This window comes from Prionailurus viverrinus, chromosome D4 (assembly GCF_022837055.1).
Source record: "Prionailurus viverrinus isolate Anna chromosome D4, UM_Priviv_1.0, whole genome shotgun sequence".
NCBI classification, from domain to species: domain Eukaryota; kingdom Metazoa; phylum Chordata; class Mammalia; order Carnivora; family Felidae; genus Prionailurus; species Prionailurus viverrinus.
In genome coordinates, this window is record NC_062573.1 from 85,031,552 (window position 1) to 85,050,003 (window position 18,452).

The following is an 18,452-nucleotide window of genomic DNA, read 5'->3' on the forward strand; positions in this document are numbered from 1 at the left end:
GGGAGCTGCTGGAGCTTGTTCTGAGCTTGGAATTCAGGCTGGAGGGGCTCTCCACAGGGTGCTTGTTAGCCTTCTAGAATTGGGGTAAAATTTGCATTTGAATGACCGCTCTGGCCAAGATTGCCTTGGAATGTGTCGGTTTCCTGGTTGTTTTGCATTTCAAGTGAAGAGTCTCTTAGATCTTTATCCTACCAGCAGTTCTTAAAGCTAACAAACCCTACCTGAAGGTTGTCCTTCTCCTGATCTCCCTGCGTGCCCATCTGTGTTGGCACCTCCCACGCAGTGCAGGAACCCCTCCCCACCGTCCTGCAGGGAGCCCCCGGGGGGCTCAGAGCTCTCAGAAGGCAGACCGGTTATGTTTGGACTTCCCAGAATGAAAAATCACGTGTTGATTACCTCTCAGCATCAAGAAATCAGAAGTCCACCAAAAAAAGTAATTTGTTTTCTAGAAACAGAACCCAGGAGGTGTGCCCGTACGGGGCCACATTACCAAAGAGCAGGAGGGGTCTGTAGGGGCCTGCAGGAGGCAGAAGATTGGCTCCTGTGGACATCCATGTCCAAATCCCTGGAACCTGTGACTACAGTTCACCCTTGAACAACGTGGGGGTTGGGGGCACCGACCCCCGCACGGTTGGAAATCTGTGTAGAACGTTCGTCTCTGCAAAGGCTTAACCACTAATATACTGAGCGTTGACCAGAAACCTGACTGATAACCATCAACAGCCAATTAACACTTACGTTGCACGTTGCTTGTATCCCTGTGCTGTGTTCCTAGAGTAAAGGAAGCTGGAGAAAAACCGTCATTAAGGAAATGGTAAGGAAGAGAAAAGACATTTACAGGAGGAGACTGTATCTATTGAAAAAAATGCACGTGTAGGTGGACGGTGCGATTCAAGCCCGTGTTGTTGAAGGGTCAACTGTATGTTGCCAGTGGAGGGACTTCACATGTGTGATTAAGTTCAGGCTCTTGAGATGGGGAGATTATCCTGGATTCTCTGGGCGGGGCCTAAGTGTAATCACAAGGTTCCTAAATGAGAGAGAGTCAGGAGGGCAGAGAGGAGAGGGGGGGCTGCTGGTGAAGGGAGAGAGAAGCTTTTCCTCTACTCTCTTAGGTCCTGTCAGTGGGGCCTGTGAATTAAACTGACAAATGACAGATTAACAGGAAAAAAGGCACCTACGTTTTAATACCGTCACATGCGCAGGAGCTTTTCAGAAAAGAAGTAAAAACCCAAGGAAGCAGTTAGACTTGGGGTTTGTGTAGGGTTGTAACCAAGGGCAATAAATTGGTAAGCGACGAGATAAAGGGAAGGCGGTTTGGGCTCCTAGGGGCCGTAAATTGTGGGCAGGTGACTAGGAAACTGGTAAGTAAGGGATGTTTCGTAAGGTCCGGTCTGCAGAGTCATCTTGGTGCCTTCTCAGGGACGCTTTTACGAAGGGAAATCTGTGTCCGGCTTTTATGCAGGATGCTTTTTTCTCAGTTGCCTTCAGCTGAAAACAATCCTTCTGCCAAAGTGGCCTGCCTGGGCGTGGCCTGTTCTGACCCTCTTCACTGGCTCCTGAAGACAGAGGAAGGGACGAGATGAGCCCAGGAAGGTGGTGGCCTCAGGAAGCTGGAAAGCCAAGGGAATGGATTCCCCCCGGAGCCTCCAGAAGGACCCAGCCGATTCGTGGGTGCTGGCCCAGCAAGGCCCACGTCAGGCTTGTGAGCTCGGAACTGCTGTGTAACAGATTTATGTCGTGTGAAGCCACTGAGGTGGTGGTGATTTTCAGCCGTAGGAAACCAACGAGGCCCCTCGGGGTGCGGTCTTGCGCTCAGAGAAGCTTCGCGTCCATTTACAGGGACACGGCCACGAACGTGGCCACGCAGCGGAGAAGACGCGAAGGCCAGCGTGCAAGTGCATCCTGCGGGCCGGTGGTGCTCGGACCGTAGCGTGTCTCAGGATCACCTGGAGGGCTTGTGCAGACGGGGGCCGTGGGGGGCGACCCATGTGCGTGTGCCCCCAGGACCCCGCTCGCTCCTGCTGCTGGTCTGGGACGGAGCTCTGAGCCACTCCCTGTAGGCGTGGGCGCAGCTGGTGCGTAGAGCGGCGGCAGCAGCTCGGGAGGAGCCGACGTCCCGCCTGTGGAGGACTGTACCCCGGGAGGGGACGGCGTGTGTCTTGGGACGTGTGTGGGGCTCGGCTTCTCTGAGAGGGATGGGGCGGGAGGGCGGGCCGTCGCTGGGCCAGGCCGGCCAGACCCCTTCCTGCCCCAGGGACCGGCCAGCGCTGTGCACGGGGTGTCGTGCCGTCAGGGTCAGTTGGACGGGCAGGCCCCCCCCCCCCCCCCCGCGTGCACGCGCAGAGGAGGTGTGAGCCGGGCCTGGGAGAGCGCTTCCCCGGGGCCACACGGGCAGCGGCCGATCCGGGCAGACGCAGCCAGCAGCCCCCGGTGCGCGTGAGGGCGGCTGTGGGTTCCAGATGCAAGAGCCCGCGGCCGACCCTGGGCGCCCCGCTGCTGCCACACTGCCCTGGTCGGATTGTGCCCCGTCACGGGTCCCCGTGTGTCCTCGCCCGTGAGGCCGGCTGGCTTGTACGTCCGTCAGCGCATCCTGACCTTTCAGTTCCACACGCAACCCCAGTCGGACCCCAGATGTCGGACCCCCTCCTTCCTCGGCCACGGTTCACGACTTGGGGTGCCTGTTTTCCAGCTCCATGTTTGCGGGGGACACGTGGGGGCTGCCATCCTTGCGGCTGAGGACTAGCTCTGTGTCAGCAAGGCCAGCGGATTTATTTCCTTTACGGTTGCTTCCGGCTTCTTCTGGAATGTCCTGAAAGCCAGATGGTTGGAGCCTTTCTCCAGCACCCGGCCCCCGACCCCCTCCTGCGGGCCCGATCGCAGGACGCGGGACCCCCACTGTCCCCGAACTCGGGTCTGGGGGGAAGTGCTATGCGTAGGGTACGATCTGAACCTCGAGTTTGGGGGAGGTGGCATCATATAGGAGCGAGAAACGTGACACTTCCTGCCAGTCACTGTTGATGTCCCCACGGGGCCTTCGGGGGAAGCCCACGTCAGCTGCCTCTCCCAGACCCGTGGAGAACCACGGCTCAGCTGTCCCCCAGCTCTGACCCTGGACTCCCCTTGCTTGTCAGCTCCCGCCCGCTTCCAGAACACGCACACACAGAGGCACAGACCCATGCCACACACACACCCCACACACCTCCCACACGGCCACCGCGCACATGCACACCAAGCACACATATAGTGGCCGACCTCCCCTCAGGGCTCTTCTGGACCTCACCCTGGAGTGTGTGGCCGGGAATCTTGGTGGGAAGAAGGGTTCTTGTTCCCGAAAGCAGCCAGCACCCTCCTGATGGCCTCACTTCCTGGAGTCCGGCCTACACGGGGGCGGAGACCCTGACCCGCCCTCCACTGGGCGTCCCTGGGGGTGGTGGGGTGGTGGGAGGGGCAGCCATGGGGCAGGAACCAGGTGGACGAGGCTGACTGTGACTGACCAGGCGGGCAGCCCAAGTGATTTTTCAGAAGTCTTAACTGTGTCTCCCGGCCAGGGTCTGCCAGTCCGGAAACTCAAACGGCTGGCGACAGGTGTCAGCCCTGGCCCCCGAGGGCAGTGCTGTGTGCGTTCTCCACTCACGGAGTTGGCCCTGGCGGAAGGGCAGAGTCACCGGGAGCAGAAGGTTCTAGAAGGGAGCAGACCCCGCTGGACCCTGCCCCTCGCTCCACGTGCAGGGAGCCGTGTGACCTTCCTGCCACTCCTGTGTCCCCTCGAGACAAGTCATGGAGAGGTCAAGGGCTGAGTGCTGGGCCCTGGGTGCCTGGTGCAGGCTGTGGAGCCCGGTCACCTTGGAGGGCACGGGAGGCACCTCTGACGCGGGGTGCCCGTTCCTGCAGGAGGGGACATGATGCTCCAGCGATCTAGAATCGGCAGAAGACGTGTCAACAGGAGGAAAGCAAGTGGAATTTCGTGAACAGGGGAGCCCCAAGGATCTGAGACGCTAAGAAGTGACCGAAGCAGCCTGGACAAAGAAACGGGGGGCTTGGGCTCTGGGAGCACCGTCCCGCTCTGCAGCCTTCTAGGCCCCGTTCCCGGTCTCCGGCGACGCGGGTGCCTTCCACCTCCTGGAGGCGGGGGGGGGGGGGGGGGGGGGGGGGTCCTTCACACGGGGAGTGCATTTCCCGCTTCAGAGGACAAGGGGCCAGAGTGTCTTTCTCGCGAGGGCGGTTTCTCAAGCCCCTTGAATTCAATGTGTGCGGACGCCCTCACCTTGTGTTTCTGCCTCCCGGAACGTGGGAGTGCCAGCACCCGTCTGAGCCCGTGTCCGCTTCTTCCGGCGGGCTCTCCACCTGTCTCGACTTGGGGCGCCGAACCCCGAATGGGGGCAGGAGCTGCGGGGAGGAAGCACTGACGGCCGCGGTCTCGGGGCTGCACCTGCTGTGGTCCGGGCGTGTATTTCTGTCTACACGGCCGGGCTCACCTGTCACGGGGTACGCGGTCAGCCCGGCTGGCTTTTTGTTTGCTCGCGGTGCTGTCGTTAGGAAAGGCCCCCACCGCGTGTGCCTTAGTGTTTTGGGCTCTCACTGAGGCGGCTGTGATTGTGCCCCCTGTTAACAGCACCCCCTCAGATCTGGGCCCCCAGGTCCCCCTTAGGGTCCCCTCCTGGCTCTCCTCCGGGTGTGCGAAGCAGCAGCCCAGAGCATCACGGAGAGGCCACCCGGTCTGCTCTGACCACAGTCTGCCGGCCTGACCCCTGATTCTGCCTTGTTTGCAAAGGCCAGTGTGTACCCGGGTCCTCCCGTGATGGCCATTCAGGGCTCCCTCCCCCGACTGCAAGTGTTAGGGGTGGGGGGTCAAGCCTGCCTCAGGTGGGTAGGCCGGCGTGGGCCTCGGCAGATGTGGGTGGAGGGATGGAGAAACCAAGGCAGGGCAGGAGCTGTGCCTGGCCAGCCTGGGGCAGCCCTGGGCCTGGCTGTTGGGGATGGCCCTGTGCCAGCCCGCTGGCTGTGTGGGTGCTGGTGACACTTTCTCTCTTCCGAGGCTCACGGTCCAACCACTGACCAATTCCGAGATCCCGTGGCAGCCACGCCTGAGAGTGGGGAGGGCCCTTTGCTTTATAGCCCCCGAGAGACTGCCACGTCCCGGGGAGCCGGCCGGCTCATGCCCGTTACTAGACGTCTCAGGAACGTGCCTTCTGGGGAGTGCAGCGTCCGAGGCAGCCGGCTCTGCTCCCGCAGGCCTCACTTTCCGGGCCCCGGGGCCTGTGCAGGGTGCGCCCACGGGGGACCTCCCTCCTGGCCTCGGCCTCCACTTGGCTTCCTGTGTGACCCCGACCACCCACCCCACCCCACCCCCGGGTCTTCTCCCTCTTTCTGCCTTAGAGTGTGAATGTCAGGTCCCTGCCTGGGTCAGTATTCACGCCAGCATCTCCGGCTGTCAGGGCCCCTGAGTGAGCAGGTGCCGCTCTGCCCGGTGACATCCCTTAGGACTGGACCTGAGGGTCAGAAGCGGAGACAGGAGCACACAGAAGCGTGATGACGAGGTGGCTTTCCTTGGCACTGAGGGCAAGCTCTTCCGCTCTGAGCTCTTTCCTGGGGGTGGGGGGGGCGGGCAGGGAGGTATACAAAGAGCTCAACCTGAAACCTGGCAGGTGGTCATTTTGCAGCTCTGCTGCGATGGGACCCTCTCCCCAGAGGCTCAGCAGACCCCGTTTTGTGCTGGGTCTGAATCACGTCATCACGGACAGCAGCAGTTCCGTCCTCTGTGCCGAGTGAGGGGTCTTGTAAAAGCCTGCACACGCGTGAGGCCAGCTCTGTCTTACAGCTCAGAACCTGAGGGCCAGAGCACGTAGGTGGCCAGGGTCACACGGCTCGAACCTGGGTGGCGGCCAGGCTCTGATGCCCTGGCTCCTGTTCATCCCTCTTGGCGGGTAAATGGGTGGCCAGCCCTCGGCGGGCGGGGCAGGGCACACAGACGTGGAGGAGGAGGAGGCGTTGACCACGGAGAGATGAAGCCGTGAATGCCCCCTCCCGGCAGAGGGGGCCACGGGGACAGAGGTGTCCCTGAATGTGGCGGGAATGCGCTCCTGGGAGCTCAGGCCACCTCCCCATTCACTGCAGGGTAGCCTGAGAGGCTGAGAGACAGTATCTGGGGACACTGCAGATGTTTGCAAACAGCATGGTTGTTCTGGAGGAGAAACGCTGAAAAGTGCATTTTCGAATATAAGAGAAATCAGGAGGTAGAGTCCGAAGAAGGTATCAACGTTTATTTATTTTTGGGACAGAGAGAGACAGAGCATGAACGGGGGAAGGGCAGAGAGAGAGGGAGACACAGAATCGGAAACAGGCTCCAGGCTCTGAGCCATCAGCCCAGAGCCAGACGCGGGGCTCGAACTCACGGACCGCAAGATCGTGACCTGGCTGAAGTCGGAAGCTTAACCGACTGCGCCACCCAGGCGCCCCCGAAGAAGGTATCTAGAAATGCCCCTGAGGTCGCTGGCCCAGAACTAGGTGCTGCTTGCAGCTGGCACCCATCCCCGTGACAGGTGGTCTCGCCTGGCGCCGGGCCCGGAGATCAGGTGCACCTGGCCGCGGCGGGCTCACCTGAAAAGCAGGTAGCGCCGCCCCGGCGGGATCGCGGAGTCTGCGTGAGTGGGTGCTGGGTGCTTGGGGCGGGGGCCAGCCCGGGCCACGCAGGGCGTGAGCCTCCCCGACCGCTTTTGACGTGAGTAAGCAGACGTTCGGTGCTGTTGTATCCTGTTCTCCGTGCATTTAATAATACATTGTGTCCATCCGTCCTCGTCCGTAAGCGTTGACCGGATGGTTTGTGTCGCCTGCATAGCGTGCTATGATGTTACTTACTTAGCCGGGTCCTGACGGCTACGCATTTAGATGATAAGTCTTCGCTGATGAGGCCGCGTGGACGTCAGCGTTCCCGGCTGGCGTCCTTCTGAACTGCTGAGGCCGAGGACACAGGCCTCCGGCGCTTGTCGGAGTCCTCGGGAGAGCCTGGCCGCCGCTCCGCCCTCACCGGGTGGGTTTTACAGCCTGGCGGCAGGCACCCCCAGACAGGCAGTAACTTGTTTCCCACTCAAGATTGAGGGGCCCTTGGGGCGCCTGGGTGGCTCAGTTGGTTAAGCGTCTGACTTCGGCTCAGGTCATGAACTCCAGGTTTGTGGGTTCGAGCCCCGCTTTGGGCTCTGTGCTGACGGCTCGGAGCCTGGAACCTGCTTCAGATCCTGTCTGTCTCTCTCTCTCTCCCCCCACTCTCTCTCTGCCCCTCCCTTGCTCACGCTCTGTCTCTGTCTCTCTCTCAAACATAAATATTTAAAAAAAAAAAAGATTGAGGGGCCCCAGTTCACTGACACAGGGTCCATGCAGGTGTGTGTGTGAGGAGCCGCCCAGCGTGCCTCTCCTCTGGCTTTTCAGGGCAGAGGAGATGCGGCCCCAGGGACTGGATCGGGGGAGGGGTGGAGAGGGGGGTCGGGCAAGCTCGGGCAGGTGCTTCACATTTGTCTGTAAGGTGACAGGCTATTGTGGAAAAATCCATCCGGCTCTGAAATTTTGCGACGAGTGCCCTCTCTGTGGCTGGGATTGCCATCCCAAGCCTGGGCCTTTCCTGGGCAGCAAGGCGTGCCCACCTCCCTCAGGGCCACCCTCTCGGCCGCCCCCCCGCCCCCCGGCCCCCCGCCACCACCACCAGGCCGTCAGGGAGGAGCGGCAGCCTTGGAGGCGCTGATACAGCGTTTGTTTTAATGAGGGTTTATTGTCATCTGAGCGTACGTCCCCGTCTTGAGACAGCTTGGCATCGAGCACACACCTGGGGACCTCGTTCTGAGCACGAGACCTGTTACCCTTCATTCCCTGTGCGGTCGGTCATCTGTTGGGGTCACTTACTTGGTCGTGCGGTGCCTGGTGTTTATTTGGAAAGGCACGCTTCCCAGACTCCCGGGCGGGGGGGGCCCTGGTGCGCCGGCCGCGCTCAGGCGGTCTTTTATTTATTTATTTGTCGTTATTTTTTTAATCTTTATGTTTGAGAAACAGCACGAGCGGGGGAGGGGCAGAGAGAGCGGGAGACACAGCATCCGAAGCAGGCTCCAGGCTCCGAGCTGGCAGCACAGAGCCCGACGCGGGGCTCGAACTCAAGAACCCTGAGATCATGACCTGAGCTGAAGTCGGACGCTTAACGGACCGAGCCACCCAGGCGCCCCCTCAGACCGTCCTTTATGGCGCACCTGCTGTGCCCCTAATTTGAAGCACGTTTAAGATATTGGCGAGAAGCTGGATTTAAAAGTGCCCAGTTAGGCCAGGTGTGTTTCCTAACTCGGGTCAGGGTCTCCCGCATAGGAGGGGCGTTTGCTCTCCGGCCCTGGGGAGTCCTAAGGTGGTGCTGGGGACAGTCCGGGGGCAAACGCCAGGTTTCAGGCTCTGAGTCCACTGCTGGCTGCTGGCATGACCTCCGGAAGTGTCCAGGGCTTGGTTTTCTTATGAAACAGGGATGGCGATGAGGACAGTGGTCCCTGGTTCATCGCGTGGATGGAAGAGCCCCCAGAAGCAGTCGGCACGTCCCTGGTGTCATTCGGTGACCTGACCAGCTCTTTTTCCCACCCGAGGAGGCTCGTGCTGGGAAGATGGGGAGGTCCGGCCCCCAGCTGTGTCTCCTTGGCATCTCACAGGCTGAGGGTAAAGGCACCGGGAGGGTGGGGGGCGGCTGCCTCCTGCGGAAGCTCGGGGGTTGGGGGTGTGGGGAGGCGAGGACGGGGGCTGCCTCCCCGCCGGGGCCTGGTGGTCAGGGGCCTGGTGGTCAGGGGCCTGGTGGTCAGGGGCCTGGTGGTCAAGGGCCTGGTGGTCAAGGGCCTGGTAGTCAGGGGCCTGGTGGTCAGGGACCTGGTGGGTGGATGTGCTGTGTGCTCTGCGGGCCTCTCCCCGCCCCTCCCCCACACACAGCGCATCAGCTTCCGGGCCCAGAGCTTCCGGGACTAGAGGGTCCTTGAGGGACCCGGAGGCAGGTGGGGCGGGGCCACGACAGCCCCTGGGGAAGCCGCAGGCTGCTGACCAGGCCCAAAGACCAGAGGAGCCGTCTGCTTTTCCCGGTCGCCCCAGGGCCAGCCCGGCTGGGGTCTGGTTCTCTCTCCAGGGGTGCCCAGCACCCCGTGCCTGGAGGTAGGGCTGGACGCGCTGTGGGGTCCCTGTACAGGTGGAGGGCCGGGCGGGGGGCCGGGGGCTGTGTCTCAGTTTCCCCCCCATCTGGAGCGAGGCTCGGGGTTCTCCTGCATCTGCTCGCATTTGAGCCCTGTTGGGAGCCGTGCCTGGTGCCCGGCGGAGGTCCGCCTCCCTCTCTGCTGCCCAGCGGCTCCCCTGGGGCGGCCCTGCCTGCACTGGGCCTTCGGTGGGCAGTTGCAGGCCTGGCCCACGTCCCTTGCTGTGTCCGGCACGCGGCTGCACAGGTGTCCTCGCAGGGGCGTGACTGGGAGGCACTGAGCGTGAGCCCAGAGGGACTCCCGGGGAGCAGTGGTGGCGCCTTTGTGTCTCGACCGCGTCCGCTTGTATGTGGTCACGGGAAGGGAGAAGTGCCCGGGTGAGGCCTGGCAGCGGGTGCTACAGCCAGGGAGGGGCCGTTCACGAAGGGGGACACGGCCGCGTTAGTCTGTGGTCAGCCCCCAGGCGTCCCCAAGTCCACAGGGCCTCAGCCCTCCCCCCAAGGGGCCCTGCACAGGCCGACCTGGTCCCACGGGCCAGGCCCCCGTGCCCTGCACCCTGTACCTGGTGTGAGGACGGCGGGCTGGACGCAGGCTCCCCGGCAGAGCTCTTCCTGGGCGGTGGCCGTCAGGGACCCGCGAGGCCCGAGCCGCAGCGCTCACGGCCCCGCGTGTCCCCGGGGCCCATCCCTGGCCGGTCCGCATGTATGCTGGGAAATATGTACCGCGCTCGCAGAGAGGGTGCCCAGGGCCGGGAGTGGGGGGCCCCGTGGGCGGCACGGCCAGCTGGCTAGGCTCCAGGTCCAGTTCTGCAGGAAATGGGGCCTCAGGCCAAGGCCCCCCCAGTCGCCAGGCCCGTAGATGTGCGCGCGCGCGCGCGCACACACACACACACACACCACTTCCTGAGTCCCTGGCAGAAAGCAGGAGAGCAGCATGGAGGGTCACATTTCCTCAGCCGTCACCAGCCCACGTGTCTCACCAACAAGGGGCCCAAAAGATGGGAAACAGAGGCCTCTCCTCGGGCTGGTGCTGTTCCGGACCCACATTTGGGGTCCCCTCTGTTGTGTCCCCGAGTCCCTATCCCTGGATGAGGGTGCCCAGCCTGCGTGGCCCTGCTAAGGGGCCACCACAAGCGGGAGGCAACCGGTCGGGGCCAAGACTGTCCTCCAGGGATGCCCCGGCAGGGCCATAGTGGGGGGGGGGGCAGCCCCATTTATCCTGGTGTGAGAATGTTCTAGAGGCTCTTCTAGATTTTTCCGTTGATTTTGGTTCCCGTGGATCATGCCTCCGTGCCTCTGGCTCCTGCCTGCTCCCTGGCACTGGTCCCGGAGGGGGGGGGGGAGGGGAAGGCGCCTCCATGGGTCGGTGGGTCGATGAGAGACCATGAGGGCCAGGTCACCTCTCAGCTGGGGTTGTCCCACCTGGAGCTGATGCGTGACGGTGACACAGCTGTGGCTACATTTCCCTGTCTCGTGCATTCTGAAGCACCTGGGAGGTGACACGGGGCTCAGAAAGGGGACGCCCCGCCTGCCGTGGGGGTCCATGCCATGGGAAGGACTGTGGGGCCAGGCTCCAGGGCACGTGATGGGGGATGGGACCGGGGTCCAGCGAGCCTGACCCGGGATATGAGGGGTAGACAGACCTCCTTCCTGTGTGGAGGCCGCAGAGTGGATTCCTGGAATCTGGGGTCTGGGCTTCACTTGACCTTCAGCAGAGGTCCCTCGCAGGCACCTTCCTGCCATCTGGAGGGACGCGGGCACTCGATGTTTCCAGCGTTTCCAGTACTGTTGTCTCAACTGCCCCCCCTGCATCATTTGATGTGGCCCTCTCCTATCCCTGACACTGAAGCTGGGCCTGGAAACATCTGGAAGCTGAGAACCACAAGGGAGGGTCGATTGGAGGAGTGAAGCGGGCCCAGCATGGGGGCTCCTAGCGCTCCCCTCCAAGGTCACTCCGTGGTCATGCTTACACTGGGGTGTGCGTCTGCTGGTTGCTCGGAAAATAGAATTATGATGGAGATTCTGGGTGTAGACCGTACGCGGGTGGCCGGATGGTGGGCGTCTGAGCGGCCGTGGAGAGGCCGGGACCATCCCAGGCGCCCACAGTATTTGTGTCCTTCTCCTCAGGCTGGGGGAGTGGCAGTTGCCTCGTCTCGTTCCGTGTGCCAGTCCACCTGCCCACAGTGGCCGCATGACCCACCGTCGCTGGGGTGTGGGTGTGGTTTGAATATGGGTCGGAAGAGGCGGTCATGAGCTTTGCTGCAGGGCGCTCGGTCAGCTGCGTCCAGGGACCCGGCTGGCATTTCCGGGGGTCCCTTTGAGGGGCGTAGAAGATGGTGGGTCGGAGCAAAATGTTTGTGTGTGGAGCGTGTGCCCAAAATAGCGCAGGGAGTTCGGCGTGGCGGCCCCGCGTGATGGCGTGGTGATGTTCCTCGTGTCCTGCCTGGAGGGCGGCCCCGGGGCCTTCCTGGCGCGTTTGCCAGCGCGTGTGTGGTCCCTGACGGGTTTTCCCAAGCGGAGAGCAGAGTCCGCGTCCCGGAGGGCGGCCAGGTGCACGGACAGGGCCTCGTCCTGGCTCAGCCTCTGTCGACGTGAGCTGGATGGCGGCCTGCGATCCAGCTGGCCTGGCTCCGCAGCCCCGCTGTGTATTTTTGAGGAGTCGCTAAACACGAAGGCGAAGAGAGTGGCACTTTGTGGTTTTTTAGACCTAAAAAAGAAATCCCCGCCCGGACCTGGGCTTGTCTGGGCTCCAGGGCCCATCCCTCCCGCTGTGGTTGGGGAGAGAGACGTCTTGGCGGTTCTGCAGCTGGACTGAGGCCCACACGAGGGGCAGGAGCAGTCTGGTCCCCCGGAGAAACTGTGTGCACTCCCCGTGTGGACACCCTGTGGGGGGCTTGAGCACCTCGCGGACCGGACGCCGCCCCGGGTGGCCCAGGGTGCAGTCCTGAGCCAGCCCCGGATCACGGACGGTTTCGGGCAGATTGTGCGACACCTTCACTCCCTGGCAAGTGGCGAAGAGAAGGAGCCACCATTTCTGGAGGACCCGCTATGGGGTTGGGAGACCCGTCATCTCTGCCCTGAGCTCCTGGAGACATTGGAGCCAGAATGTGCTTCCGTAGAGCGTGGCTTCCATCGCTGCCTGCTGAGCCGTGGTCCGCCCTGTCCCCCGGGGCAATGGGCAGTTCCAGAGCCTGGGGACCTGCTGACCAGCCCTGCGGACGATTGCAGGACGTGGGAGGGAGGGAGGCAGTCCCAGCTCTGCCGGAGGCTCGAGACTCATACGTGCCTTTGTGAGTCTGTTTCTCCTCCTGGACAAGGGGGCCTAAAACCTGTCCCCTCAGGGCTCTGAGGAACTGGGGGCAGCAGGGGACACACGGCTGGTACTCCTGCGGGTGGTGTGGCAGGGCTGTGGCCTTCTGTTGCTGACTGAGGCCCAGACTGAGGGTTCCTTCAGAGGTCCAGCGTTTATGGTCAGACATGTGTGCACTTCAGGGCGTTGGATACGGATAATGTGGGCAACCTTCTGTCTTACAGCCATAAATGCCTGTGGGGGGGCTGGGGGAGCAGCTGGGGGTGGCGGAGGGGCTGATGGAGGGAGTAGCTGGGGTGGCGGAGAAGCTACGGGAGTTGCTCGGGGACTGGAGGGTCAGTGACCTGTTCTAGTCCCCACAGCTGGGAGGTGGCATCCCTGGGCCTGGATGGGCAGGCTGGCCGGAAACCTGAATCTCCCCCCCACCCCCCACCCCGCTGCCTCTCCTGTTCGAGGAGAATAATAACCAGTGGAGTGAGACATCTGATTGGCTTGAAAGAAGTATAAAATAGATGTCAGCTCTGTTTTATAGCAGAGAACATACGCCTTTTCTTTTTTTTTTTTTTTTTTTTTTTTAAATTTTTTTTTCAACGTTTATTTATTTTTGGGACAGAGAGAGACAGAGCATGAACGGGGGAGGGGCAGAGAGAGAGGGAGACACAGAATCGGAAAGAGGCTCCAGGCTCTGAGCCATCAGCCCAGAGCCCGACGCGGGGCTCGAACTCCCGGACCGCGAGATCGTGACCTGGCTGAAGTCGGACGCTTAACCGACTGCGCCACCCAGGCGCCCCAGAGAACATACGCCTTTTCGAAAAGAGCTCAACTCAGGGAAAAGCTTAGCAGAGTAGAGTGAAAGTAAGTTCTGGGGATTATGCGCGATGTTTCCCGTAGAGGGAAGCAGGCCTGTCAGGGCGATGGGGGTGTGCTCTGAGCCTGTTTGCTGCCCCCACTATTAAGGGACACAGCCTTAGGACCATCTTGTGGCTTCCCCTCTGTGGCACCTGGACCTCTGGAGTTAGGCTCTGCATTTCGGATGGAAGAGTTTCTGGGTCGAGTTTTGCTGGTGGTTAAAATCACTTTTAAAAGGAGGGTTTATTTTTTAATGTTTATCATTTTTATTTTAGTTTCCGAGAGACAGAGACAGAGTGCTAGTTGGGGAGGGGCAGAGAGAGAGGGAGACACAGAATCCAAAGTAGGCTCCAGGCTCCGAGCTGCCAGCACAGAGCCCGACGCGGGGCTCGAATCCAGGAACCATGAGATCATGACCTGAGCCGAAGTTGGATGCTTAACCGACTGAGCCACCTAGGTGCCCCTAAAAATGAGTTTTAAGGGGTGCCTGGGTATCTCAGTAGAGCATGCAACTCTTGACCTCAGGGTCGTGAGTTTGAGCCCCATGTTGGGCTCAGAGCCAACTTAAAAAAAATGAATTTTAAGTGGGAAATTGGCAAAGATGTGAATATCGAACAATTATCCTGTTTAATTATGGAACATCGAACAGCCATCAAAGGATGCTCTGGATGCTCACAGGATGCTGCCACACAGGAAACCCCAGAGAGCAAGGCCCAGTTCACTCCGAGGCCCTGCACTCCCCTCCGGCCAGCCCACAGGGAACACCTCTCCCACCCCTGCGCCCTGAGCTGGGATTCACCCGCACCCACGGACACGGCATCGCCTTCCTCTGTGTCAGAGTCCCTTAGGAGCAGGAGGTCCCAACAAATGTCAGATCCACCAGAAGGAATGTAAGGTCGGTCTGCCCTTCTTGAAAACTTGGGTTTTGATGAAATCCACTTAGTAAACTTCAAAAAGGGAACCACATTTTAATAGCGTGTGGCGTCATGATTCAACACGTGCTCACCATGACGAGTGTCCCCATCTGCTCACCACGCTGCGTTGTTACAGTATCACTGGAGATATTCCGTAGGCCATGCTTTTCAGCCCCGAGACCCACTTCGTTACAACTGGAAGTTTGGACCTCTTCGTCCCCATCACCGGTGCCACCCACCCACCTTCCCTCTGAGGCCCACCGGTTTGTCCTCTGTGTTTAAGAGTCTGGTTTCTTGTTTCTGGTCTGGTGCTCAGGTACCACTTGTAAGTGAAATGTAGCATCTGCCTTTCTCTGGCTTACTTCGCTCAGCATCGTACTCTCCAGCTCCATAAACGTCTCCAACGGCAACGCACCAGGGTGCCCTTAGCCACTCTATTCTTCTTAGCAGCCGCATAGTATCGCGTCCTGCGGATGAGACGATTTACATCCAAGTAGCTCAGGCACACACAGTACACGTGTGCATACTCCGTTTCCAGAGCTTTCCTATTCAGTAGTCTCCTCCTTGGCATCTCGCGTGCGTGGGGTGTATCCACCTGAATGCCCGGGGGGAAGGCTGCTGGCTCAGGAGTCCTTGGCATGTGGTGCCCAGTGCGTGTGGACGCGGCACGTACAGCCAGCCTGTCTCAAGCCGCCCTTCTCAGAAGTGGGGAATAGCCTCTGGCTTCAATGGACAAACTCACAGTAAGGGGAAGGATAAGGGACTTTCGGAAGGCGAAGTCACATTTGCAGAACACAGGCCACATGCATGCAACACCCCGCTTCGCCTCTGCTCCGTACTGTGGTCGGAGCGTTCGTTGGACAGCGGCCACCAGGGCTTGGGCGTTGGGGCTCCCACACCCACCTGCACCATTGGGAGGGGGCGTCGGGGGGCAGAAAAGGCCAAGTTTCTCCCTAGTGAGAGGGAAACATTTCTGCGACTTCTGATTAATTTCGTTCCTTTATCTTGCAAAAAAAAGGCCTGTTGAATTCTTTTTATGTGCCTCCCGAGACGTTAAGCGTAGTCGAAGGAGGTGCATAGTGAAAACAATACGATGTGTGCTTGCGTGAGGACGGTCTCTCGCATTCTTCAGGATGGCGGTACCTAATTATAGCTTGTGGGTCCTTCTGTCAAGAAATAAAGAACAGTCGTGGTGAGGAGAACTGGGGCCCAGGCCTGGCCGTTGACTGGGCCGGAAGCGTCTATTTTTACGCAGGAACCGCAGCATCAAAGCTCCTTGGTGGAGGGTGGAAGTGGTGATGCTGTGTCCTCGAGCGTGTGAGAGGACGTTTAAGAACACGGACATACACACAGGTGCCCAAACCTGCCGTGGTTGTTCGACGCCGTGAAATTAGGGTGAACACCACGCACGCCTTGTCCACCCGCAGAATGCGCCCCCTGGGCTTGTGTTTATTGAAAAGACACAGGCTTATTGAATTTCTAGCAGGGAGGAGTTTTCTCAGTTTTAAAATTCTTGGCATTCATCTTGTTTATCTAAACTTCCAGCTTACGTGTGATCCGCTTTCTTTGTCCCCGTGAGTGTTTTGGGGGAGTGTCCAGGTGGCCACCGTGCCCCGCCTGCCTGTGCAAACAGGTGAAGCCGGCACCCTGGGGTCTCATTTGCTCGGGGTTCACAAAACGTGTCAGCAGCGAGGGGCCCCAGGTGATCCTGGACGTTGTGTGTTATAGGTGGGCATGTGGGAGCCAGGTACAGGCGTGTCTCCGTGCCGTGGGCGGGACTGGTCCCACTCGGGGCGGGGCGGGGGGCACGTGGGAGGGACGGGGCATTGGCCGCTTCTAGGGAACGCCTCCCACTTCACAGTCTGTCTCCAGAAAAACGGCTGTACCAGCTCTTCAAGCACAAGAAAACCTAAGCTATTCCAACCACAAGAAGGTGCTAGCATCTGACTGTGAGGTTTACAAACCGTGCTGGCTCCTGCGGTCATAGAGGGGTTCCTGCGTGGATTTCCTCTACACCTTGGCGCATCCTGTGCCGTGACTTGCTGGGCTGCCCTTCTGATTCTCTGTGACAGTTTGTCATGTTCCTGGACTCCGGCTCCCCATCCTGAGGGCTCCACCCCGACTGCTGGGTTTCGGGGAGGGGGAGTTCTAGATACATTTCTGAAGTTAATAGCTGATACTTTTTTGGCTAATGGTTAACCATGACTGTGGGTCATACTCAGTTGCCTTATTCTGCAGGTCAGTGGTTGGGGACCGGCCAGCTTGCACTTCCTTTATGGGTGAGCGGCCACACACTTACCCCCTTCCCGTTTGCACAAGTGCAGGAATGCCACGCCCATCCTGGGTCAGAGCCAGCTGCTAGAGGTTAAAAAGAATTGCAAGAGTTTCTTTCCAGTTCCTCTCCAGAGGTGATGCTGGGCTCACGTGCACGGGGAATTGAAGTGTTTCAATTTTCTCCTTTCCCGTCATTTCCTGAGCTAAGATTTCTGAAGACTCCGTCCTAGAAAGGATTGAGGGACGTTTCCAGAGGCACAAGATACAGGTAAAATCGCTTCGTTTCTACACCTGTATCCCAGCCTAGCAAAGCTGACACCTCGTAGAAGCTTCGGTGGGATCCAGCAGAAGGTGGGTCCCAGTTCCGTGTGCGTTCTCGGGGGCAAAGATTAGGGTACGGCCCGTCTTGCCACATCCCACCCTGACCCCGCCTGCCCTGTGTTTCTTTTTTGGCTCTCTCCGGGCCGCCAGCCCCTGGAGGCACTGAAAAGCTCCATTTTCTCTTCCGGGGGTGCAGGTGGGTTGTCGGTGAGGTCCAAGGAGAAAGGAAGGTTCTGTATGCCACGCGTCCCTCGCTGGGGACTATTTTGTGATTAATCTTCATTTCCACCATGTGTTTCCAGTTTTAGGGGAAAGAGAAAAACCAGCTTGGTTTAAAAACAGAAGGAAAGCCCCTATTTCGCTTCCTCCTTTTACGTGACTTCTGTTTGGTGGCCGGCCTGGCAAGGCTGTGTCGCTCTGGCCTGGGTCTGCCCCGTGGCACTGTCACAAGGACCCGCTTCACCGGTTTGCTGGGGCAGTTTTGGTGAGCACAGCTTTACCTCTAGGAGTACTCAGCGCTTTGTGTGTTTATTGCCTGGTCATACACATATGTGTTTTTTTTATTGTTTTTAATGTTTATTCATTTTTGAGAGAGGCAGAGCAAGCGTGAGCAGAGGAGGAGCAGAGAGAGAGACACACAGAATCCAAAGCAGGCTCCAGGCTCCAGGCTGTCAGCATAGGGCCCAACGCAGGGCTCGAACTCATGAACTATGAGATCATGCCCTGAGCCTAAGTCGGATGCTCAACCGACTGAGTCACCCAGGTGCCCCCACATAGGTGTTTTTACTTACACCTGCCCTGTCGGGCTGGGGCGCTGCTCTGCTAGGCTCCTGTGCCCTCGCTGCGCCCCAGGGCTGCCCGAGCCCCTGGGAGGTAGGAGTGCGCTCCGTGGGCAGGAAACTGAGGCTCGCCCTTGGTTAACCCCCACCCTGCCCTCACCGGCACCTGCTAGCCCCCAGCCATCTTTTAAATTTCTCTCCGCCTCGTTGCAGTCTGTGGGTATTTTATTCTTAATTTTTTTAACTTTTATTTAATTTTGAGAGACAGAGACAGAGCACGAGCATGGGAAGGACAGAGAGGCAGAGAGAGGGACACACACACAGAATCCAAAGCAGACTCCAGGTTCCAAGCTGTCAGCACAGAGCCTGACGTGGGGCTCGAACCCGTGAGCCGTGAGATCAGGAGCCGAAGTCGGACACTTAACCGACTGAGCCCCTCACGCGCCCCTGTGGGTGTTTTATTTTCATTTACGTTTCCGTATTAGGGAGTTAAGCATGCTGGGGCTCATTCGGAGGCGGGACGGTTTTGTAAGCTGGGAAAGAAGGACACGAGTAGGTTCCAGTTAAGGCAGTGCTGTTCCAGTGTTTTCCCTAAGTGCCTCTCACGCCTCCACCCGTGTCCGTGCAAATGACCTGCCGGTGTCAGTGCTGTCCTCTGACACTCTGGAAGCCCGTCTGGGGGTGACGTCTGGGGCTGAGACCCGTGGCACCGGCAGCCCCGTTGAGACGGCCGGGAGGCACATACTCCATGGGGCGGGCCAGCCACTTCCCAGGGCGGCCCCACTGTCCCCCACGAGCCAGCGTCCGGCCTG

General features: G+C 59.8%; 1 protein-coding gene across 6 annotated transcripts in view; it reads left to right on the plus strand.

Moving 5' to 3' along the window:
• The window catches only part of SEMA4D (semaphorin 4D), an 85,624-nt gene that overhangs the window by 39,940 nt on the left and 27,232 nt on the right, over window positions 1-18,452 (plus strand). The window contains exon 1 of one of the 6 annotated variants that reach the window (XM_047829864.1): window positions 8,730-9,156. The exons of 3 other annotated variants lie outside the window; for them this stretch is intronic. The gene's annotated coding sequence lies outside the window, so the exon portion shown is untranslated. Of the gene's footprint in view, window positions 1-8,729; window positions 9,157-16,661; window positions 16,892-18,452 lie in introns of those variants that run through there. 2 more of the 6 variants (XM_047829865.1, XM_047829866.1) reach the window with 2 other exon arrangements.